The sequence below is a fragment of the Sorex fumeus genome, unplaced genomic scaffold, assembly GCF_029834395.1.
Source record: "Sorex fumeus unplaced genomic scaffold, SorFum_2.1 ptg000033l, whole genome shotgun sequence".
NCBI classification, from domain to species: Eukaryota; Metazoa; Chordata; class Mammalia; order Eulipotyphla; family Soricidae; genus Sorex; species Sorex fumeus.
This window is the reverse complement of record NW_026606090.1, coordinates 25807947-25833555: the sequence shown is the minus strand read 5'-3', so window position 1 is coordinate 25833555 and position 25609 is coordinate 25807947. Positions and strand designations below refer to the sequence as shown.

At 39.6% G+C, this 25609-nt stretch overlaps 1 pseudogene; it reads left to right on the top strand.

Moving 5' to 3' along the window:
* The first annotated feature begins 2024 nt into the window (after nucleotides 1-2024).
* LOC130026012 (tRNA N(3)-methylcytidine methyltransferase METTL6-like) lies at nucleotides 2025-22402 on the top strand (annotated as a pseudogene).
* Nucleotides 22403-25609: the final 3207 nt, after the last annotated feature.

Here is a 25609-nt window from a genome sequence, read left to right as displayed (position 1 = left end):
AACCGCCCCCCCTTTTTTTTGCTTTTTGGGTCACACCTGGCGATGCACAGGGGTTACTCCTGGCTCTGTACTCAGGAGTTACTCCTGGCGGTGCTCAGGGGACCATATGGGATGCTGGGAATCGAATCCGGGTCGGCCACATGCAAGGCAAACGCCCTACCCACTGTGCTATCGCTCCAGCCCCTTAAGCCTCCCATTTAAAAGAAGGAATTCTAGCTTTCTGAACCCCTTGCACAAACATTCTGAATACACAAGAAACCAGTGAAATAGTAAATCTGGACCATAGTGCACCAGCCACATCCCTAGAAAGAGCTCTGAATTCCACTAGGAAAGAACATAGAGTGTTCTCCCATGGTACCTAAAGTGGTTCATGAACAAAGAATCAGCTGCAGCAATTTCTAATTTCTTAGCTAATTCCTATGTCCCCTCATTTATATTACATTTGTAGTTATATTACCTGTTGGACCGTAGTTCCAAGCTTCTTAGGCTTATTGGGTAGTCCTTTTTCCTCCAGCAGGGCCCTGGAGTGTAATTAAAGTATACTTATTCTAGTGTTCCTGGGGATACACCCAATTTCATCTGGAAACTCACAATCCCCTTTATCTTTACGCTCTCATTTGTGTTCCTTTTCCCCTATCTTAGTCATAAATATCTCCAAATAAGACATGGTGACTTGTAAAGTCAAACCTGCTGATGGTTCTGGATTTTGTATACATAAGTAACATGCACTTTTCTCTTTTCTTCATGCCCTTTTCATATTTTTACTTTAGAGCAATGTCCTTTTTTTTATAGACACAGGAAGACAGTTAATTCTATGCTTTGTAATATGGGAGTTAATTGACTCTGAAATATGTTGCCTCCTAGGCATTCATCATATTTACTTGACTTAAGCCTCAATTGCCCTTAACTTGACCTTAGTTTCTTACACAAAAGGTAGGTCCCATTGAGGGACTTGGATAGACCCAGGGCTAGTCATAAACTAACTCGGCTTTGACATCAGGCTGCCTAAGGGTCATAAGAAGTATAATAAGTTAAGAGCATGTTCATGGAGAACTTGTCATAACCGGAAAAGAGATAACTAAAAAGAACCCTATTGGGGTTAGGAGAAACGAAACTGGCCTGTGGACTATAGTCTGTAGTCTGGGAAATAGAGCTAAATGTCCCCAGAAAAGCCAACCTTTACCGTGAGTCTAGAGAGACTATTTTAAGCTTAACATAGGGTATGGATAAAGTCTGTATCTCTTAATGTTTTTATATAAAATGACTAGAAATATTTTTATGAAATAAATTCAATCTGATTGTTTAAAGGATTACCAGGAAAGGAAAGGAGAACACAATATGACCCTAGATGGAATCCCAGCCCTGGGCAGATAATCTAGAATAAATACAGAGTTCTGAAGTACCTAGATGGAGTACCACCTTGGGGTGGGTCTCCTAGAAGTATATCCACTGAAGGAGGGGCTTTACATCTGTTCATTGTTTATGTTAAACTTCAATCACACCTGTGTGTAATTGCTTGTAAATCCTTAACCCTTCAGGATTTCTCTATAATTATCCTGATTGATTTGAATAAATCGCCACTGGTTACCAGCTGCTTCCTTCATTCATTGGCCCAGAGACAAAGGGGTGGGGAGGGATGGTCATCAGGCACAAATGCACCATGGGACACCCTGCTTACCAAAGGATGGTGACTCAGACAGTTGCCTAGATACAGAACCTCTTAACTCTTTGGATATATTTACTGTGCAATCCCAAATTAATGTAAACTCATATTCCATGCACTTTGACTTCTTCTTAATCCTTATGTGCAAACCAAATGGGTCACTTGATTTTCATCCTGCAGTCACCTCCTTTATTCATAGGACTGATTCTGCCATCCTCCCTCTGAGACTTGGTAACTCAGCAAACAGCCTAACTACTCCTCTCTTTTATTCAGGAGACTATATAGGGAGAAAGTGCTTGTCTCTCTGTCAGAGTTTTAAGCTAAGTTTCACCATGAGTGCCTCCCATAGATTTGGGAATTCATGGGTGATGAGAGGATGTTAGTGGTACGGAATCTAGTGCTTGAATGTTTTCATCACTCCTTAGCCACTGTTGAAATTTTCAAGCCTTCAGGTGAGTATAAAAGAGAATCAATTTTAAAAGACATACTTCTATGCAAGTAAATCACAATATTTAGACCTTCCTGCTGCACACTGATGGCAGGGGCTGAGGCAGGTGCAAAGGCGAGCAATTATCTTCTCTTACAGCCTTTCTGACAGTTCTGGAATTTGTTGATTCTTTTGTATGACAAGTTACAAAGAGGAGAGCTGTACTGAATATTTGCTCCCTGCAAAAAGTACAATGCTGAGTCTTAAAATGAGGCTTTGGCAGAAGCATGGTGCAGTATCTTGTGCATTAATCAAACATAGCAGTTTCTTTGTTGCACCGAGCTCTCTGCTGTTCTCACAGAAACTCAAAGAGCAAGCTGCTGCAAGGCTACAGCAACCCTGCCAACTTGACAAAAAGAGTCAATACATTTCAGTTACAAGGCAGCGGGGGCATCTTCCTCCCAAGCCAGAGGTTTGGGGAGCTTTGAACTTTTTTCATTTTGGAGTCTATGCCCAGAGAAGAGAATCATTGGGTGAGAATCCTCTTCTAGTAGTCATTGTTTATCTTTCTGTGTCTTCATGCAAAGACAAATACTGGTGTGCAAACAAGTGTACCGCAAGCAATTGAACTGGGGGGGGGTGGTTTACACAACAACAATAACCAAATTTCAGGTTTTGTGACTGGCTCCAAAGTTTCCTCCAAACCATAGCTAGCATTTTCTTTCCTTCCTTTATCCTTTCTTTACTCCTTTGTTCCTTTTATTTTTTTCCTTGTTTCCTTCTCCATATCTATCAGGGTTAATATTAATAAATAGCATTAACCATCCAATACCAGGGATTCCTGCCTGATATAACTATTCCTAAAGATTGAGAAAACCACTTGATGTTGCACAGTCAACTTAGACCTCCAAGTGTGGTCCCATAACCAGAATAATCCTTTGAAATTATGTAAAGTCAAAGAGTATTTTCTTATTTCTTCCTTAAAAGAATGTAAGATTTTATTTATACCCTCCAAAACAATTCTCCAGACCTGCTATGATTTAAACCTGGTCTCTGGCCAGTCTGCAGAAAAGCATCTGGTAGAGTTTCTCTCCCATAAATCTTCAACTCTTCACATGGTGGCTGGTGGCCCATCAGCAGAGATAAAATTTATGAACCTCCTAGACCTCACCCAAGAACTAAGGAGAAGGAAAGTAATTCACTGTATAGCAAATCTGTTCTCAAAATTCACCCTGGGGTTGAAAATTGTTCCGGGTGAAGGAACACAGGCTACCTTTGGGACTGAATTGAGAAGATGAAGCTATTATATACCTAGGTAGTCTAAGTATAAATTTGTAATACAGAAGTGAGTATCTTATTGCTCATGCAGGAAAGCGCTGCTCATGATACTGCATGTTCTAATGACCTTCCCACCAAAGAAACTGTTAGCCTGCAAATGCAATGCTCTTATACAAAATAAGTCAAAATTCCAGTGTGGAGGAAGAACTGGAACGCATTTTCCCTTGAAAAGTGACCAGCTTCACAGCATCCTTTTAAAATAAATTCACAGAAGAAATGAAGTTTTAAATATGCATATGTTTGCCTCGAAGCTAAACAAAGTATCCGCGTTTCCCCTCACTCCATCTCACTCAAATTTTGCTTGCCAATCTGCAGATCCCATGGAGGCAACCATCATAGATTTACAAGAGTAGTGATCCAGTTTCTCAGCTGGCAAATATTTTCTGATTCTGGAGTGCCCTGCTCTGATTCAAATCCTTCTGCTCACTGAAACAGAAGCATCACACTGATGGTTACCAGTTCAACTTTTGATTCCAGGGTGGAGACAGCTATGCTGTTGCTTCAAGGAAGCTGCTACCTCTATTTTTTTTTATTAGTGAAACATCATGAGGTACATTTGTCGACATACAAACTTCCGTGCTTGGGTTTCAGTTATACAATGATCAAGTACCAGTCCCTCCACCAGTGCCCATTCTCCACCGCCAATGAACCCAGTAACTCTCCCACCACCACCCACCCCATCCCCACACCTTGACCCAACTCTGTGGCAGGGCATTCCCTTTTGTTCCCTATTTCTTTTAGGGTGTTTTGGTTTGCAATAGAGGTATTTAGTGGCCATCGTGTTTAGTCTATAGTCTACTTTCAGCACACATCTCACATCCTGAGCAAATGCTCCAGACATCCTTCACTTAGTTTCCCTTCTCTATCTGAGCTGCCTTTGCCCCCCAGCATGTGCTGTCGGCTTCCAACCATGCAGCAGACCTTCTGGTACTTATCTCAACTATTCTTGGATGCTCTTCTCCCCTTCTATTACTTTATATTCCCCCGAGAGCGCAGTCTTTCTATGTCTGTCCCTTTCTCTCTGATTCATTTAATTTAGCATGACACTTTCCATGTAGGACCACTTGTTTGTAAATTTCATGACTTCATCTTTTCTAACAGTTGCATATTATTCCGTTGTGTAGATGTACCAAAGTCTCTCTAACCAGTCATCTCAGGTACTTGAGTTTTTTCCAGATATTGGCTATTGTGAACAATGCAGCAATGAATATAGAAGTGCAGATGTCATTTCGGCTATACTTTTTTTGCCTCTCCAGGATATATGCCCAGAAGTGGTATTGCTGGGTCAAATGGGAGCTCAATTTCTAATTTTTTGAGAAGCATCCATACTGTTTTCCAAAAGGGCTGAACTAGTCAGCATTCCCACCAGCAGTGAGGGAGAGTCCCTTTCTCGCCACATCTGTGCCAACAAGGGTTGCTTTTGTTCTTTTGGATGTGGGCCAGCCTCTGTGGTGTGAGATGATAGCTCATTGTTGTTTTGATCTGCATCTCCCTCATGATTAGTGGTGTAGAGTATTTTCTCATGTACCTTATAGCCATTCAAATTTTTTCTTTGAGAAAGTTTCTGTTCATCACCCCATCAATAGATGGGGTTCAATGTTTTCTTCTTGTGGAGTTCAACCAGTGCTCTGTATATCCTTGATATCAACCCCTTATGGGTATTGGGCAAATATCCTTTCCCATTCTGTAGATTGTCTTTGTTTTCTGGTCACTGTATCTTTTGAGGTGGAGAAGCTTCTTAAATTAAGATAGTCCCGTTTGTTTATCTCTGTTTCCACTTGTTCAGTCAGAGGAGTGTCATCTTTGAAGATATCGTTAGCCTCAATATCATGGAGGGTCACTGACCTTGTCTTCAATATACCTTATGGATTCTTGCCTGATGTTGAGATCTTTAATCCATTTTGATCTGACTTTTGTGCATGGTATTATGTCGAGGTCTAAACCCATTTTTTTTTTTGGCTTGTAGTTGTCCAGCTATGCCAGCACCATTTTTTGAGGAGGCTTTCCTTGTTCCACTTCTCATTTCTTGCTCCCTTATCAAAGATTAGATGTTCATACATTTGGGTTTGTATGTAGGGATATTCCACCCTGTTCCATTGGTCTGTGGCTGTACCTTTGTTCCAGTACCAAGCTGTATTAATTGTTATCACTTTGTGGTAAACTTTGAGGTTGGGGAGGATTGATGTGTCCCATCATCTTTTTCCCAAGATTTGCTTTAGCTATTTGCGAGCCTTTGTTGTTCCAAAGGAATTTTAGGTGTGCTTAATCCATTTTTTTTTTGAAGAATTTTATGGGTATCTTTATAGGGATAGCATTAACTCTGTATAGTGCCTTGGGGAGTATTGCCATTTTGACAATGTAAATTCTTCCTATACATGATCAGGGGATATGTTTCCATTTACTCATGTCTTCTTTTATTTCATAGAGTAGCGTTTTTTAGTTTTCTTTGTAGAGGTCCTTTACCTCCTTAGGTTGATTCCAAGGTACTTGATTTTCTGGGGCACGATTGTGGACAGGGTTGCCTTTTTCATGTATCTTTCCTCTGATTCATTATTTGAGTATAGGAAGGCCTTGGATTTTTGGGTATTGATTTTATAGCCTGTGACTTTACTGTACAAGTCTATTGTTTCTAGGAGTTTCTTGGTAGAGGCTTTAGGATTCTCTAGATATAGTGTCATATAATCTGAGAATAGCAAGAGCTTGATTTCTTCCTTTCCAATCTGTATTCCCTTAATATCTTTTTTTCCTAACTGCTATTGCAAGTACTTCCAGTACTATATTGAACAGAAGTGGCAAGAGTGGGCATCCTTGTCTTGTTCCTGATCTTCGAGGGAAGGCCTTATCAGAGGAAACCTTCCGAGCCCAAAAACAATTGTGGGATATAGTGAAAAAACTCAATGAAATTAAAGCCTCACCAAGGACACTTTATCCAGCTAAACTCTCACTTAAACTCAATGGAATGATACACCATTTTATAGGTAAACAAAAACTCAGGAATTTTATAGACTCAAAACCAAACCTGAAAGAAGAACTAAAAGGGCTCCTGTAATTCAAGAAGGAAAACATCCATAAGCACAACAAGCCCTTACAGAAAGATGGCACAAAACCCCATGATAATAATCTCTCTCAATGTCAGTGGTCTAAATTCACCAATCAAGATACACAGAGTGGCAAAAGGGATCCAGAAACTGAAACCAACATTCTGCTGTCTACAGAAAACTCATCTGAACAGTCAGAGAAACACAGACTCAAAGTTTACTGATGGAAATCAATCCTTCAAGCAAACAACTCTCTCAAAAAAGCTGGAGTTGCCATAATAGTATCCAACAACATAGATTTCAGGTTGAATAATATTAGAAGGGACAACAAAGGCCATTTTCTATTTATGAAGGGATATGTGCAACAGGAAGAAATCACACTCTTAAATGTATATGCACCTAACGAGTGACCAGCTAAATACATAAAACAAATGCTAACAGATTTTAAGGAGGACATTACCAGCAATACAATAGTAGTGAGAGACTTCAACATCGCCTTATCACCTCTGGATAGATCAACAAGAACAAAATTCAGCAAGGAAACACTGGCTTTGAAGGAAGAAATAGAGAAAGAGGGCTAATAGACCTATACAGGGCTTTACATGCCAAAAAGAAAGAATACATATTCTTCTCCAGTGCACATGGAACATTCTCTAAAATAGACCATGTGTTGGGTCACAAAACATACCTCAATAGAATCAGGAAGATAGAAATGTATCAACTACCTTTTCAGACCACGATGCACTGAAGATAGAAGTGAATCACACACAGACACAGAGATCCAAATCAAACACATGGAAATTAAACATCTCAATACTGAACAGTGAGTGGGTCAGGAGGGAAGTCAAGGAAGAAATCAAAAGATACCTGGAAACAAATGAGAATGAAAACACAAGCTACCAGAACCTATGGAACACAGCTAAAGCCATATTATGAGGAAAATGTATAGTGTTGTATGCATTCCTAAGGAAGGAAGAAAGGGCCTACATAGATAACCTAAACTCACAGCACAATATCTTAGAAAAAGACCAACAAAAGTAACCCAAATTTGGTCAAAGGAAAGAAATAATATAATTAGAGCAGAATTTAACAACATGAAAACTCAAAAAACAATCTGAAAGGTCAATGAAACCAAGAGCTGGTTCTTTGAGAAAATAAATAAGATTGATAAACTCAATCAATATTCACAAAGAGAGAGAGAGAGAGAGAGAGAGAGAGAAACTGTAATAAACCGAATCAGAAATGAAAAAGGGGATATCACAACAGAAACCAATGAAATGCAAAAGTTCATCAGAGACTACTTTGAGAGTCTGTATGCCATGAAACAAGAGAAACTGAAAGAAATGAATAAACTCCTTGATTCCTACAATCTCCCTAGACTGACTCATGAAGACTTCAATACCTGAATAGACCCATTCATATCAAGGATATCAAAACAGTAATCAAAAATCTTCCCAAAAACAAAAGCCCAGGTCCAATGGATTCACCAGCGAATTCTTCCAAACATTTAAAGAAGTCTTGTTGCCGTTTCTCCTCAAGCTTTTCCAGGAAATTGAAAAAACAGGAACTCTCCCAAGAAGCTTTTATGAGGCACATATCTCCCTAATACCAAAAGCAAACAAAGACACCACTAACAAAGAAAACTTTAGGCCAATATCCCTGATGAACACTGATGCAAAAATCCTCAACAAAATATGAGCAAATAGAATCCAACAACTCATCAAAAAGATCATACACCATGACCAAGTGGATTCATCCTTGGGATGCAAGGATGGTTTAACATTCAGAAATCAATCAACATAATCCATCACATCAACAAAAGTAAAGATAAAAACCACATGATAATATCAATAGACACAGATAAAGCATTTGACAAGATCCAACACCCGTTTCTGATGAAAAGTCTCACCAAAATGGGCTTAGAAGTAACTTTCCACAAGATAGTCAAAGCCATCTACGACAAACCTACGGCAAGCATTATCCTCAATGGGGAAAAACTAATGGCCAGCTGCTACCTCTTGAATTGACTTGGCTGCCAACAGAAGATGCTGGGATGGATTTCTGAGCATCAGTCACTGCTATATTCAATGCACAGCAGGCAGAGCTAAGCATGTGGCGTCTCTTTAAAATGAGGCTTGTCAAATGAACCCCATGTGTCTTTGGTTCTTGGAAGAGAGGTTATTGATTTTAAGGTTGTCTGCTTCTCTCCTTTGGTTCCTTGCTCGGGATATCTCCCCATGGGGCTGCCTGAAGTAGAAATTCCTAGAAATATTTCAAGTCTGTGCATCATATTTGGTCGAGTTTGAGGACTTGATAATGATCCCTCTTTTTCCAGCCACCTCCCGTCATTTCTAAGCCCTCCTCTGCCCCCACCACTTTATTCCCTGAGGACCAGTTATGATGTGCTCTTGTATAGTCCCACTCACTGAGCTTCTGTTTCAAGATACTAATGCAGATACCAGCAGGAATCTCCAGTGAGGAAAGGTTTAAAAAAATCAAAGAACCCATCCTAAAGAAAAGCAATCTGAAAGATAAAATATAGATATTAAAATAAGTTTGCAAAATACTTATTATCTTTGTGGAAGTAACATTTTCTAGGGATATGCATATTCAGGATGGCAGAAACACTTCCAAAATGAAGAAAATAGTTCTTTACTATCTAGAAATAACCCATAATGTGATGTGTGAATGTAATACAAATGGGACCAAACTATTCACTTGCCCTGTCTATATAATTTTGTTTAAAAATTTTAAAAATTCTACTCTATCATGACATTTTACTTATCAAATAAAATAGCCTTTCACTGTAATTAATCCAGCTTTTTTGTAACATAGGTGTATCATAAACTAATCCAGGCCTACTAACGGTTATTTATTGACTTCTAAACTTTTGTCATATGAATTTATTCTACGACAGAGAATAAATTTATAAAGAAAGAGATCCATTGATTGATATATATTTTAAATTGAACAAATTTCTAGGAGCATAGAATAGTGAGTTAAGTTTTTATTTACAGAGTTTATATATTTTTACATTTTTGGTCACATTTACAATTGTAACTGCAGTGTAAGCACATTAACTTCTCAGCACTCTATAATAGCAGATATTATAGTGTTGCAGGATATTATAGTGTGTCATCATTTTAAAATTCAGAAGTAAAGTACCAGAGAGATACTACAGTGGGTGGGGCATTTACCTTGGAAATAATGGGCCTATCCCAGCATCATATATGGTTTTCCAGAATGCTGTCATGAGGATCTCTGAGCGCAGAGCCAGGAGTAAGCCTGAGCACTGCTGGGTGTGACCCCCCAAAAAACACAAAAACAAAAATTCAAATTTATGAGTGAAAAGAAAAAGTCAATTTTTCTGTTTGTGTCTTATTTTATTGAAAGTTGTGTACAATATTCATGTTGATGTATGTATTTCTGTTTATTAATTTGTTTTCTACAATCCTGTTTTAGTTCTATGTTTGAAATATTATTTTTTATCTTAATATATTTAAAAACATATTTTCCTTTTTGCTGCATGCAATTTTCTACTTAACTATTAGTAACTCAAGTGTTTCATGTATATTTGACAAAGTGTTGATTTCTAATCTATTGATTTATAACTTTAAGGCTTCACTTTTGATTTTGTACTTAGATAACTCTTAAAAATCACACATTCTTGGCTTTTTGCTCTCTGTAAGAGCCTGTGTTCTCTCTTGAAAATGTATCTCTCTCTCCCCTCATGTCTGCCTACATTTCTTTTGATGAAAAGCTATTCAAAAAGAAAGCTCAATTCTCTAACAATATCCTTATACTTATTTTTAAATACATTAATATGCTTTCATTTAAAAATATAAAGCATATGAAACACTTAGGTGTGAGATAAGTCTGTATAATAATAAACAGCTATTGAGGACTTAATAAATGATACAGTAAGATAGAATCAGGAAAGTGAATGGCTTTTTTGCTCATCTTGTCTTTTGTTAGTTACTATGTTTTATAATATTTTATGGAGTTATTCTAGTTTTCATCTTTGAGAATAGGAAGAATCACTTTTCCACCAGAGCAGATTCTTGATAAAAAGTCTATCAGCCAACGTCTAGCCACTGCTCATATCTCCACATAAAGACCATTTTTAACTTTCATTTGAAATGATTAAGTGGATAAAATATTACTTACCAGAATATCTCTTAGGAAAGACTACATAGACTACAGAAAAGCTTCCGATTTCAAAAAATATATATAAAGCAGGAAAATAACATCATAAGGAGGTTGTGATTGTGATTAAATGGAAGGGAGCATGTTTTTGACTTTCTCTTACACCAAGAGAAGAGACACAAGCATTCTATTTATCTAGTTTTTTTCCCCTGGGTATATTCCCTATTGCAGGACAAGAATGGCAGAGACAGAGAAGTGTTAAAACTTCACTGAAGTGAGGAGGCAGAGTTTGAAACTGTGCTTCAAAGTGATTGGAGCCTTTAGAATAAGGGGTGAGACTGAGGAAAGGCATATTAGTTAGATAACAGTGCAGGTTTAGCAGAGGTACTGGACAATTGTTGACTGGTCACAGAAGAAAGGAACTCTGCAAGTCCTATAGGAAATCAGCTATTGCATTGCTGTGTGGTAAAATGGCACACACAAAATAATGCAGAACATTGAGACCTCATTTTGGTCGAATGAGAAGAAAGAGACATTGCTGAACACTTCAGCATTTACTAGAGACAACAGCATTTTCTTACCTGGGGCTGGAGTGTTCGTATAGCAGGTAGGGTGATTGCTTGTTACAGTGAACTGAGGTTCCATCCCTGACACCACAAATGGTCCCCTAAATTTCACCAGGATTGATCCCTGAGCAAGGAACCAGGAGTGAGCCCTAAGCACAGTCAGGTGTGACTCCAAAACAAAACAAAAAGTTCTTAGCTAGGATCAGGGCCCAACTTAACAAAGGAATTACAAACTTAATCTAAAGTAGCATTGCTCCCTCAACAAAGAATTTAAGCAAAGACCTTGATAATTTAACTGCTTATGAAAAGAAAATGGGCTCAGCAGGTAGGGTGTTTGCCCTGCATGAAGCCGACCTGTTTCCTCCATCTCTCTTGGAGAGCCCAGCAAGCTACCTACCAAGAGTATCCTGCCCACATGGCAGAACCTGGCATGCTCCCCATGGAGTATCTGATACGCCAAAAACAGTTACAGCAGGTCTCACAATGGAGACATTACTGGTGCCCTCTTGAGAAAATCGATGAACAACGGACGAACAGTGCTGCAGAGCTACATGGAAAGAAAAAGGCACAACCCTTTCAAAGATGCTAGTCAAATCACAAATTCTTATAGCATATAACATGTCTACATGCAATTCAAGATTCAAGTGTGAAACTGGTGAAAAATGTGAAATTGTGAAAATGGTGAAAAATGCTGAAAAATGTGGAAAACATGGAATTTGCAATCCATCAAAGCACTTAAAAGAGCAATATATGGTAATAGTTCATATATCAATTTCATTGTTAACATTAAAGTGTAGAAAGAATTCTAAACATTTGGGGGTGCAAGAGGACTCTCAAGTCGTGCTTAAGAGACCTGGGCATGTCTCATTCGTATTCTCAACAACTGAGCCAGGTGTTCACTGCATGGGCAGATTGTGAAGCCACTCAGGCCTTCAGTGTCAAGGACTATCCAGTCTTCCCTGGAGGAAGGCCTTCAGGGTACATCCAGTAATGCTGACTGGGGTGTCATGCAGAGCTGTGGATTATTAAGAAACATCTGCAAACAAAGCATGTACCTTAAACTGGGTACTATCTCTCTGAACCCTACAAACATTTTCAGTAATATAAAGAAAAGCACTATCACTATCACTATCACCCCGTTGTTCTTAAATTGGCTAGAGTGGGCCCGCTAACGTCTCCATTCATCTCTGTTACATGCAAGTGTATCCCGATGACATATTGGGGGCTCCTTCAGGGTCAGGGGAATGAGGACCATTCATTGTTACTGTTTTTAATATATTGAGTATGCCACGGGTAGCTTGTCAGGCTCTGCCGTGCAAGAGGGATAGGCTCGGTAGCTTGCCGGGCTCTCTGAGATGGATGGACGCTTTTGTAGCAGCTTCTAATCACCTTTACAGGTGTTCCTAGTGAGGCATATAGGCGGGTATGATACTCTCAGTAGCCTGCCGGATTCTCTGAGGGTGAGAACTAAAGAATAAGAGGTCCCGTGGTCGCACTTGTGGCCGTGTGCTTCTGGGAGCTTGGTTTTATTGTCTCTAGATGGCCGTTGATGGGTTGCAGGGCAGTTGATGGGTGTAACTGTCTAGCTACTGAAAGGTGGGGCAGCTGGGTGGAGGAGGCCCAGTTCCGAACTGAGCAGGCTTGGAGATCTCAGCCCTGGGTCCCGCACACCTAGGTTCCTCTGCCGGTTCCTCGTCCAAGCGTGTGGAGAGTGGTCTCAGCACGGCTGGGTCCCAAAGGTCTACAGATGTCTGGGCTCTGCTAGGGGCGGAGAGGGAAACTCAACCCGCCCTCCTCCAAGGGGCCCAGTGAGGACAGCCAGGCAGGGAGGTAGGAGATTCCTTTTAGAAAAGTACTGTAGCACTGTAGCTCTGTCCTCCCGTTGTTCATAGATTTGCTCAAGCGGGCCCAGTAACGTCTCCATTGTGAGACCCGTTGTTACTGTGTTTGGTATATTGAATACGTCACGGGGAGCTTGCCAGGCTCTGCCGTGCATGCAAGATACTCTCTGTAGCTTGCTGGGCTCTCCGAGAGGTGCGGAGGAATCGAACTCGGCTCTGCCAGCTGGCCGCATGCAAGGCAAATGCTCTACCACTGTGTTATCACTCCAGTACTTTAGAAAAGCAAGGTTCTGAAAATAAAAATGGGTAATAGCTTCTTCATATAAAACTATGAACAATGGAAATTCTATAAAATTAAGATAAGAAAAATAAAATATATTTATGGATGTTTCTTGCACATTGGAAACAGTAAATTTAAAGAAAGAATAATAATCCAAGAATTCATTCTGACATTTGGAAAACATTGCAGTCAATGATTTAAAAAGTTAAAATTTCTAAAGAAGTCAAGACGTGTTATCTATTGGTTAAGAAAACAAAGGTCGGTTTCAAAGATATTGAAATCTTGCACAATATGTTTATACGCCAGAGTGAAATGATTTAGAACTTAAGATAACTTAGATATTTAGAATATATACCATGTATTTTGGAAGCAAATGATATATTTTAAAATCATAAATCCTTCTAGGGGAAGGAAGGAAGGAATCCTTCAGTAATGACTTGATCACTTGATCACTTGACATCCCTTTACTCATCGATTTGCTGAAGCGGGCACCAATAACGTCTCCATTTGTCCCTGTCGTGTGCCAGTGTAGCCCAATGGCGACTGCTCGTTCTAGGAACATGAAGAGCCTCAAACCGATTGTCAGGGTCTTGACAAAGAAGTATGACCATCTCGTAGGTGGGTGGCCACGCAATCTTTTGACATCTCGTGGAATCAAATAGGTAATGGCTCTAGTACAGCGGTTGTCTTCAAATCTCATTACGTGCCCAGCCCATCTGATTTTTGACTCCTTGGCAAACAAGGCAGCATCCCAGATTCTTAACCGTAGACAGAGGTCAGAACTCCGTATTCTTTCTCTCATTTGAATGAGGCGGGTTACTCCAACATAGCTCTTTTGATTACTCTGTGGGAGACCCAAATAGCATTCTCATCCTGTTTTTATAGGGTCCAGATCTCTGAGGCGTATGTTAATGCAGGAAGAACAGTGGAACCGAAGAGATGTGCCGAGAGCCAGAGGTTCTTTATCCTCTTAGCAATTTCTTCAACACTCTTGAAGGAGTTCCAAGCTGCTTTCTTCCTCCTGTGCAGCTCAGGTGCCAGGTCATTCGTCATGTTGACTTCTCGACCTACGTGCACATAACTGTTGTATTTGGAGTGTTTGTTCCATTGAGAGTGAATGGAACGTCAAGAATGAAACTGTTTGTTTCTCATAAACATTGTCTTGTGAGATTCAGCTGTAGTTCGAACTTTCCACACTCATGATTGAAGTTGGCCAGCATTTGTGCTGCTAGACTAATATTTGCTGTTATTAGAACCATGTTATCAGCAAAGCAGAGATGGTGTAGTTGTCGACCATCTATCTTCACTCCCATTCCTTCCCATTCTGGTGTCACATGACGTTCTTGAGGGTGGCACTGAAGAGTTCCAGTAAAATGGTATCGTCCTGCCGAACCCTTATCTTGACTTCAATGATCACTTCCCTGTAGAATGGTGAGATCCTGATAGTGAACCTGTAATACAGCACACTTAGGATCATGATGTATTGAGTATGAACACTGTGTTTGGCTAAGGTTTCTGCTTCTGTCTCAAAAGAATCAATGACCTTCTTTAAATCAATGAACTTTAGACAGAGCAGCATTTTGAACTAGTGAGAAACCTCAATGAGCTTGGTTAGTGTCTGGATATGGTCAATCATGCTGAATTCTTTGTGGAACCTGGCTTGCTAGCATGGTTGTTCTCCATCTAGTGTTCTGCCAATCCTATTCATGATGACTCCAGTGAAGATCTTGTTGATGACAGAAAAAAGGCAGATTGGGCAACAGTTGCCAATGTCGTGGATGTCTCCCTTCTTGTACAGTAGTACAGTCCTGCTGGTTTTCCATTGGGATGAAACCTTGCATTCAGACAGGTAGCATGTGAAGAGCCGAGCCAGCATATTGATGAGTACCGATGGCAGATTCTTCAGGTGTTCAGGTCTGACCTTGTCTGAGCCTGGTGATGTTCGCATCTTTACTGATGAAATGGTTATGTCCTATTTCAGAAGGGAGAAAGTTTGGAACAATATATTTATACTGTGGAATTTGGTATGTTGGCAGGTGGACATGGCTATCGAAGAGATCCAAGTAGAAGTCATGAATAATCTTCTCTATTGCCCTACTGGAAGATGTGATAGATCCATCAGGACGTCAGAGGGCAGTCATCTTGGTCTTGTAGTTGGTGAAGGACAGGGTGGCATTGCGAATACTTTCCCGGCTTCTGCCGCATCTGCCAGCACAGCTGCTCTTCTCTCTTTGAGGTCTTCCTTGATTGCTTCTCTGCACTGTTTTTTGAGCTCAGACCTCTGCTTGAGGTTGGCTGATGCTTGCGCCAAGCCACCTTGGCAAATAGGCTCAAAAGTTTTCAAAGATGGGCATCTTTTTGTGGCTATCTCTCTCTTGGCATTCTTTGTACAATCATGGAGGTGCTGAACCAGTGTATCATATTCCTTTCAATGTTGTCAACGAGGGCATTTTCCCATGTTGCTGCAATAGTGTCAAAGAGCTCCCACTTGGTGGTCATTCTGGGAGTTCTCTTCTTAAACTTTGCAGCCCTTTCTTCCCGCTCTGTGAAGAAGAATTTTGCATGAAGGAGATGATGGACCAGTTCCTTTTGGAATTTTCAGACAACAGTGACTTTGGACAGGCAAAACCATCGATTGAATATGATGTGGTCAGTATCATTGTGGAACCGTCTACTGGGAGACTCCCATGTCCAACGTTTAGATTCAGCCTTCTGGAACTGTGAGTTACCACGGATGGTCTTGGTGGACATGATGAACTCAGACAGTCTCTCACCCTGTTCATTCCACTCTAGGCCATGAGTCCCTGTGTGAAGTTCTTCAGCTGATATTCTGGGTCCTATCTTGGCATTAATAGCACCACCAATGATCTTGTAGAAGGTATGGTTTTTATAGAACTTCTCCAGCTCCATGTAGAACTTCTCAATTTCTGCTTCATCATAATTGGATCTTGGTGTGTAGACAATGAAGATAGAAACTGCCAGCAGTGAAACAACATCTATTCAAGTGTAATTGTCCAATTTAGGTTGTTAGGCATTCGAATGAATCAATGCTTATGGCCAAGTTCATGTTTCTAGTGTCGAAAACAGTGTGCTGTGATTGATGCCTTCTGGTCTTGGTCAGATCAATGATGTCGTACTTGATCTTTCACGCTTGTACCATTAAGTCCTCGATGGATGCATCCGGTGCCAGCATATATGCATTGAAAGTACAGACAGTCATTTTTGTCTTTCTTCGTTTTGGCATCCTAGTTTGGCCTTGAGTTTTTAATCAGCCTCTTCTTTCTCATCCTTCTTAATGCTGCTGTACTGGTAGCTCTTTCAGGGTCAAGGGAATGAGATTCATTGTAATTACTGGCTTTGGCATATTGAATACACCACAGATAGCTTGCCAGGCTCTGCCATGCAGGTGAGATACTCTCGGTAGCTTGTCACGCTCTCTGAGAGGAATAGAGTCTTTTAGAGAAGCCTCTAGTCGCCCTTGCAGGTGTTCCCATGGTTCAAACAATATTTGAACCCTATCAAATATGGTCCGGCAATCCTGGAAGATGGGTATTAAGTGTCTTATGACAAAGCAGCTGCGCAGTCCTGACAGTGTCCTGAACTGTGGCGGCGGCTGGGTAGTGGAGGTAGTGGTGGTCTGCTGGTGAGGTATTTATCTGGTACCAGTAGGTTGGGTCTTCTGTGTGGAATACCTGGGTTGCAGTTGGTAGAAGCAGACAGGTCAGGGTGGGCTGGGGTTCCTGATTTTAATCCCTTGGTCACCTGAGGTTGGGAGCAGGCAGAAGATCTGTGTTCCTGGGTCCGTTGAGCCTGTAGTCCAAGCTCTCCGATTACTGCTTGCCTGGTTCTGCAAAGTTTCACTCCTGCATGAGTCTTGGTCTGAGTGTCCAGAAAGCATCCTGGAGTGTGGCGGTGGCTGGATAGTGGAGGTAATAATACTTTGCTTCAGTGATACTATAAGAAAATTAGCAAAAAATAAATATTTTTTTTTATAAATTTATTTATTGAATCACCGTGAGAGCAGTTACAAAGCTTTCGTGTTTAAGTCTTGGTCATACAATGATGAAACACCCGACCCTTCACCAGTGCACATTTTTCACCACCAAAAACCCCAGTACATCCCCCTTTCTCACTCACTCCCCTTACCTGTGTGGCAGATGATGTCCACATTACTCTCTCTCTACTTTGATTACATTCAATATTTTGACAGCAGATCCACAATTGTTATTTGGGATTTTACCTCAACACTCAGATCTGCCAAAAAGGTAACATTAGACAATTTGTTTTCTATTGCTGATTATGAATAACATATGATGTCTTTATATTTATAATTTATAATAAAATCTGGATGGAATTTCTGCCAAAACCACTGGGTTCCGAGATTTGTTTCTGAGTCTCTGGGATCATGGTTTAAGCAGCTTATTGGGTAGCCACATGGCCCGTTCATGGGTGGTGACTCAGGGTCTCCTGGATTATATTTTTAATATGATATATAAAAGTATGGGAAATGCTGACAGAGCAATACTAGGGATTAAATTGCACTCTATATGAAAATAAATAACAATTTTCATATCAGAAGAGAAGTTGAATTTTAAAATGGCTATCTCAAAGTAAGATAATAGAGATGACTGAATTCTAATTTTTTTCATTCCTGCAACAAGCTAAACAAATGTATTAAGAACATGAATGTCTACATTATAAGTCTAAGTTAAAAGCTGAATATTTAAAAGTACCTATAAATCAGCCACTGCTCTGTTTGGTAGCCAGTGTTTTGTCTCTCTCTTCAGCAATGGTGAGGCGAATGTCTTTTCCCAGGGAAAAGGTAAATGCCTTTTCTTATTGAAGCAATAGCACAGCGGGTAGGGTGTTTGCCTTGCACGCGACCCATATGCAGACATGAGTTTGATTCCTTTGCCCCTCTCGAAGAGCCCGGCAAACTACTGAGAGTATCTCTCCCTCATGGCAAAGCCTGGCAAGCTACCTGTGATGTATTTGACATGCCAAACAAAGTAAAAAGTCTCATGATGGAGATGTTACTGGCTTGTTGGAGCAAATCGATGAACAACGGGAGGACAGTGCTACAGTGCTACCTATAAATCAAAAATATGTTTTGGCACTGAAGAGTTTCGGTGAAATAGTATCACCCTGCCGAACCCCTCTCTTGACATCAATGATTACTTCTTTGTAGAATGGTGAGATCCTGGCAGTGAATCTGTACTACATCTCATGGAGGATCCTGATGTATTGAGTTTGAATGCTCTGATTGGCTAGGGCTTCGATGGCCGCTTCCGTCTCAACAGAATCAAAGGCCTTCTTTAAATCAATAAAAGTTAGACAGAGTGGCATCTTGAACTCCCGAGAAACCTCAATGAGCTTGGTTATTGTGTAGATATGGTCGATGGTGCTGAATCCTTTTTGCAACCCGGCTTGCTCACATGGTTGTCCTTCATCTAGTGTTCTGCCAATCCTAGTCAGTATGACTCGAGTGAACAGCTTGTAGATGACAGACAGGCATATTGGGCGATAGTTGCCAATGTCATGGAATGAGAAGGAATGGGAGTGAAGATAGATAGTCAGCAACTGCACCACTTCCGCTTTGCTGATGACATCATTCTAATAATACCAAACATCAACCAAGTGGCACAAATGCTGACCAACTTCGACTGTGAGTGTGAAAGGTCAGATTATAGCTGAATTTCGCAAAGACAATGTTCATGAGAAATAGTCTTGTTTCTGACGTTCCATTCACTCTTAATAGAACGACCATCTCTGAATTCAATAGTTATGTATACCTAGGTTGAGAAGTCAACATGACGAATGACCTGGCACCTGAGTTTCGCAGGAGGAAGAGAGCAGCTTGGAACACCTTCAAGAGCTTTGAAGAAATAACTAAGAGGAAGAAGAACCTCCAGCTCTGAGCACATTCGATTCCACTGTTCTTCCTGCATTAACATATACCTCAGAGACCTGGGCCTACGAAAACAGGATGAGAACGGTATTTGGATCTCTCAAAGAGGAACCAAAGGAGCTATGCTTGGAGTATAACACTTCACTCAAATGAGAGATAGAATCCAGAGTTCTGACTTCTGTCAATGTTGAAGAATCAGGGACGCTGTCTTGTTTGCCAAGGCATTGAAAATCAGATGGGCTGGACACCTAATGAGATTTAGAGATGACTACTGGACTAGATCCATTACCAACTGGATTCCACGTGACATCAAAAGATCGTGTAGACGCCCACCTACGAGATGGTCAGATTTCTCGTCAAGACCCTGAGCGATCACTTTGAGGCTCTTCATGTTTCTAAAATGAACAGATGCCATTGGGCTAAGCTAGCACAAAACAGGGATGAATGGAGATGTTACTTTTTGCCTGCTCGAGCAAATCGATGCATAATGGGATATCAAGTGATCAAGTGATGTTTTGAAAATGTTCAGCACAGATTCTTTTGCCATATTTTGTTGAGAATTGTGGGCAAAAACACGGGCATAGAAAAGAGGAAATCAGTTAAAAGGGAAATACATGTTCACAGGACTGATAAGAATCAGTTTTGGAAAAGCAGTTACTGAGGGAGAGAATTAAAAGAAACTCAAATCACTACATGGAGACTAGGCAATAAAGGAGAAAATATTTCAGAAGGAAATTTTTTTCTTTGAGCGATAGCACAGTGGTAGGTTGTTTGCCTTGCACACAACCAACATGGCCGAGCCGAGTTCGATTCCTCCGCCCCTCTTGGAGAGCCCAGCAAACTACCGAGAGTGTCTCGCCCGCACGGCAGAGCCTGGCAAGCTCCCCGTGACGTATTCGATATGCCAAACTCAATAACAACAAAGTCTCCAATGGAGACGTTACTGGGCCCACTCGAGCAAATCGATGAATCACTGTGAGATAGTTATAAGCTTTCATGTTTGGGTTACAATCACACAATGATCAAACACCTCCATGGCAGACATGATTCCCCATAATCTCTCTACTTTTGCTCATTATGGTTTGCAATACAGACCCTGAGAGGTTATCATGTTTGGTCTTTTATCTACTTCTTGCACACATCTCCCATCCTGACCGATTCCTCCAGCCATCTTTTTCTTAGTGATCCCTTCTCTATTCCAGCTGCCTTCTCCCCTTTGCTCATGAGGCAGGCTTCATGGAGCAATCTCTCTGTTCTGTGTATCTATTGCCCTTCGGAGTCAGCCTCATGTTATGTTTTTTTTTTTTACTCCACTAATGTGTGCAATCCTTCTATGTCTGTCCCTCTCTTTCTGACTCATTTCACTTAGCATGATACTTTCCATGTCTATCCATTTATGAGCAAATTTCAAGACTTCATCTCTCCTGAAAGCTGCATACCATTCCATAGTGTAGATATACCAAAGTTTTTTTAACCAGTTATCTGTTCTAGGGCACTTGGGTTGTTTCCAGATTTTGGCTATTGTGAACAGTGCTGCAATGAACATATAGGTACAGATGTCATTTCTACTGTGCTTTTTTGCATTTTTGGGATATATTGTCAGAAGAGTAATTTAAGACATTATACTACCAAAGAAAATCAAAATAGTTGGAGAATGATACACCTCCTCTCCCCAAAAAACTATCCATGAATCTAACTGCCTTTGCTATTCACAAAAATCTTTGGTTCATAGATGCTACTAAAAGAAAAACCAAGGCCAATGACACATACAGAGATAAAAATCCTCTCCCCAAATAATCAAGAAGCAAAAGACAGTAATGATGGAGAACTTTAAGTAGAATCACATTTCTTTAAACACATGTTTTTCTCCATGACAAGAGTTAACTAATATATCAATATTAAAATTAAAGGCAAAAAGTAAATTTTTGAGAATTAGTTCAACTCTAGGATAAATAGAAGGAATAAAATCAACTAGAAATTTAGGCAAAATTTAATATGGAACAATGAAAAACATATTTGAAAAAGCATTTTTCTTTACTTTTAAATTTAGAATAATTTTAGTCTACAAAGAAGTTGAAAAAATACAGCTTACTATATTCTGCAAAGAGTTCTTATATATACTTCATCAGTTTTACCTGTTAACATCTTTCAAAAGCATCGTAACAAAATACTCAAAACTAGGTAATTAATAACTGATTCAACATTATCAGCTTACCTGAATATCTGGATATCTACTCTGTATATCTCATTTGAACTTTTCTAATTGTTTCATGAATTGCCATTTCCTCCCAATATGCATTTTAGCGTTCTGCATTTTCATTTAATAGTCCTATCTTTCTATTTCTTTCAATCTATGAATTTTCCAGGTTTAATTTTACCTAATCATAACAGTTAAAAATTATTTTATAAAATGCATTTTAGTTTTATAAATTTGTATATATTTTTATTTATATAAATATATAGATATATTTATTTATTTTTAGTCAAAGATAGACACTGGGTCACCAGGGAGTTTGAGGAGCTAAGATCGTGTAGGGAGTTTGCAGATCAAAATTTCATTATACTTGAAGCTGGTTGTGGTGTTGGTAATTGTTCCCTCTTTTGGAAGACAATCCCAAAATCTTTTCCTATGCCTGTGACTTTTCCCCGAGAGCAGTATTTGTCAAGCAGAATCCTCTCTACAGTGCCGAAAGATGCAGGGCATTCCACTGTGACCTGAAGAAAGACGACCTTCTGGAGCACATCCCCCTGGACTCAGTGGATGTGGTCACGCTAATGTTTGTGCTCTCAGCTCTGCACCCAAAGAAGATACCCCACGTCTTACAGGACATTTACAAGGCACTGAAACCAGGCAAAAGTGTGTTGTTTCGCGACTAGGTGCTCAATGACTGCGCCACACTCAGGTTTAAAGCCGGCAGCAAGCTTGGAGAGAATTTCTAGGTTCGATAAGACAGAACCAGAACGTATTTTTTCACCACAGAATTCCTTGTGCGACTCTTCACGGATGCAGGTTATGAAGAAGTGGTGAATGAGTACATGCTTCCGGAGACCATGAATAAGAAGGAAGGCCTATGTGTGCCCAAAGTTTTCTTACAGAGCAAGTTCCAGAAGATGCTGAAGACCCCTCACTCCTAAGACCCCTGAATCCAAAGTCTGACCTTTCACAGGGCTGAGGTGATGCCTTCCCTTGAGATGTTGAAAGTCACTCTCAAATTGAATATTTTTTTTGTATTGTAACAGCCGACACCGCCGACTGGATTTGGATTCCTCCGCCCCTCTCGGAAAGTATCTCCCCTGCACAGCAAAGTCTGGCAAGCTACCATTGATGTATTCGACATGCCAAACACAGTAACAAGTCTCACAATGGAAGCATTACTGGGCCCTCTTGAGCAAATCAGTGAACAATGGGAGGATAGTGCCAGTGACATTTTAGTTTATGTTTATAGAAATTCAACTTAATTATACATTGTTTCAAATACTATCAATGTACCATTATATTCAAAATTAATGAAGTGTACAAAATGTTAACTATCAATTATTAGATAATTAGCTATAATTATTTAATATAGTTAACTATATTAACTATCAATTATATCAAATTTTAATGTATTCTATAAAATGTCAATATGATCTGTTAATGGTGAGATTAATTTGGTTATTTATTTTGGGGTTCTGTCCAAATTCTTCCTCTAAAATTGTCATTTTTTTCTTTTTATTAAAAAGATATTAAAAAGAAACTTAATTTGAGGCTGTCTCTCTATATAATGCATATAGATAGACATAGATATAAACAGATAAGTAGATATAGAGATAGTTTTATTTCTTTTATACATTGTTCTAATTTTAGTAGCCATTAGATTTTCTGAATAAATTTCTATAATTATTATTAGTCAAATAGTATTTCCTATTTCCCTAACTTAATGTACATTTAATAATGAGACTTCTACTGTATATATTTCCCATTTTATTCAAATACTTATTTGTATAAATTTATAGATGTCTATTTCTGAGTTATAATCTACTTTTTTAAATTGAATCACCGTGAGATAGTTACAAAGCTTTCATAATTGAGTTTCAGTCATAAAATGATCAAACACCCATCCTTCTACTAGTGAACATTTTCCACCACGAATGTCCCTAGTATCCCTCCTGCCACCCAAACCCAATTTGTCACCTGTCTCTGTGGCAAGCAATTTCCTTCTTACTCTCTCTCTACTTTTGAGCATTGTGGTTTGCAATACAGATACTAAGAGGCCATCATTTATTTGGTCAATTATCTACTTTCAACACACATCTCCCATTTTTATCTATTTTACTAAATCCCAGAGTTGAACATGGGATCTCCTTCAAGATGGCTTTTTTTAGCATATTCCCAATTATTTTTTGTGGATGTCCTTATTTCTGGGTAAAACAAGTATTTTATATTCTTATATTTGCTGCCTTGCATGCAGCCAAAATGGCTGACCCGAGTTTGATTCCTCCGCCCCTCTCGGAGAGCCCGGCAATCTACCGAGAGTATCTCGCCCACACGGCAGAGCCTGGCAAGCTCCCCATGACGTATTCGATATACCAGACACAGTAACAACAAAGTCTCCAATGGAGACATTACTGGGCCCACTCGAGCAAATCGATGATCAACGGGAGGGCCTTACTTACTCGAGCAAGCTCAGAAATCAAAGTTTATTTCAAGGACCTTGGGTTCACTTTCTTAATGTATAGAATTAGAGCTTATTGCTAGTACTGGAATGTTATTATTTACCAAATCTCATGACAAATATAACTAGAAAATAAATGAATATAAGCACACACAATTTATATTCTTTTCATTTATTGACGAAAAAGGAAAATTTCTACCTATTCCATTGAGCTATTTTCATATTATTTAAATTATCTCTCATATTAAATGACATATTAATAGGATTATTTGTTTTAAATCTAGATGTATGAAAAACCACTTGTGGTTCCTGATCAGTGAAGAGAAATGGGGGTTTATACTGAGCTAGAAATACCAAATTTTTAAAGTCCTACATTGGGAGGATAATCTTTCATGACATTCATCCACTTGAATACATAATAAAAAGTTTACAATGAGACTAGAATGATTGTAAGCAGGTAAGGCACTTGATTTATATCTGGTTGACCCTTGTTTGATTTTCTGTATTTCATATGTAATAGGACTGGAGTGATAGCACAGCGGTAGAGCGTTTGCCTTGCATGCAGCCAATATGGCCGACCCGAGTTCGATTCCTCTGCCCCCTTGGAGAGCCCGGCAAGCTACCGAGAATATCTTGCCCACGGGGCAAAGCCTGGCAAGCTCCCCGTGATGTATTCGATATGCCAAACACAGTAACAAGTGTCACAATGCAGATGTTACTGGGCACACTCGAGCAAATCGATGACTAACAGGAGGACCAGGACCGTGACTGTGACCGTGACCATATGTCATAAAGTTCCCTGAGCACCAATATGATCTCAGCATTGAACCAGGAGTAAGCCCTAAACATAGACAGTGTGACACACCACACACACACACACACACACACTCACACACACACACATACACACACTACAGTATAGCTTCAAATAAGTTAATGTTATCTAAGTTATCCCTTAGAAGGTAAATCTACTTTTCTTTAGATTTTCTACTAAATAATAGAGCCCTGGCTCTAATCTAGGTTCATCAGAAGAATTTGTCCACTCCATTAGCTATTGCAGTTGACATTAAGGTTAATAAGTCACTGACGAATAAAAATTTGAAGCTCAACTTGTTCGATGTTTAATTCATCGATCTATTTGACATTTCAATCTGATATTTATTCCTAACTTCTTCCTAATTCTCCCTAGAAAATAGAAAGTATTTTGCTTGGACCTTCATGCATTGGATCTGTGCTTGAAAGGAGAACCATGTAGCTGCTCATAACTTGTTACTTTTCATGTTTTCACTTTTTTCTCTTGTCGCTGTCTGTATTGCCTTTCGCCACATCCCCTCTTTATATTGTTGCTCTGTGTTATCTGCAGCAAAAGTCTAGAAAAATGAACAATTCTCTCATGAGAATGTTTAGTCCTATGCTTCCCACATCTTGTAGCATTTGCTGATCTTTATCATGCTCTCCTCCAAGAGAGATTACTAACACAGATTTTGTTCAAAGTAAGTGCTGAAATGCACTGTAGCTCTACCTTGCTTTCAAACTCTCTTATTCTCATATCTCAGTTATATAATTTCTAAATAATTTTTTCCTTTGAGACATCCTATATTTTAAAATTGAAACCACTACTCTGCCACAAATTTGAGAAGTGCTCTAAATTGATAAGGTTCTCTTATTTTAAACTTAACTCTATTTACAGGTCTTAATGCTTTCATTTCTGGCTTCACATTGATTGTCAATTCTGCATCCACATGGC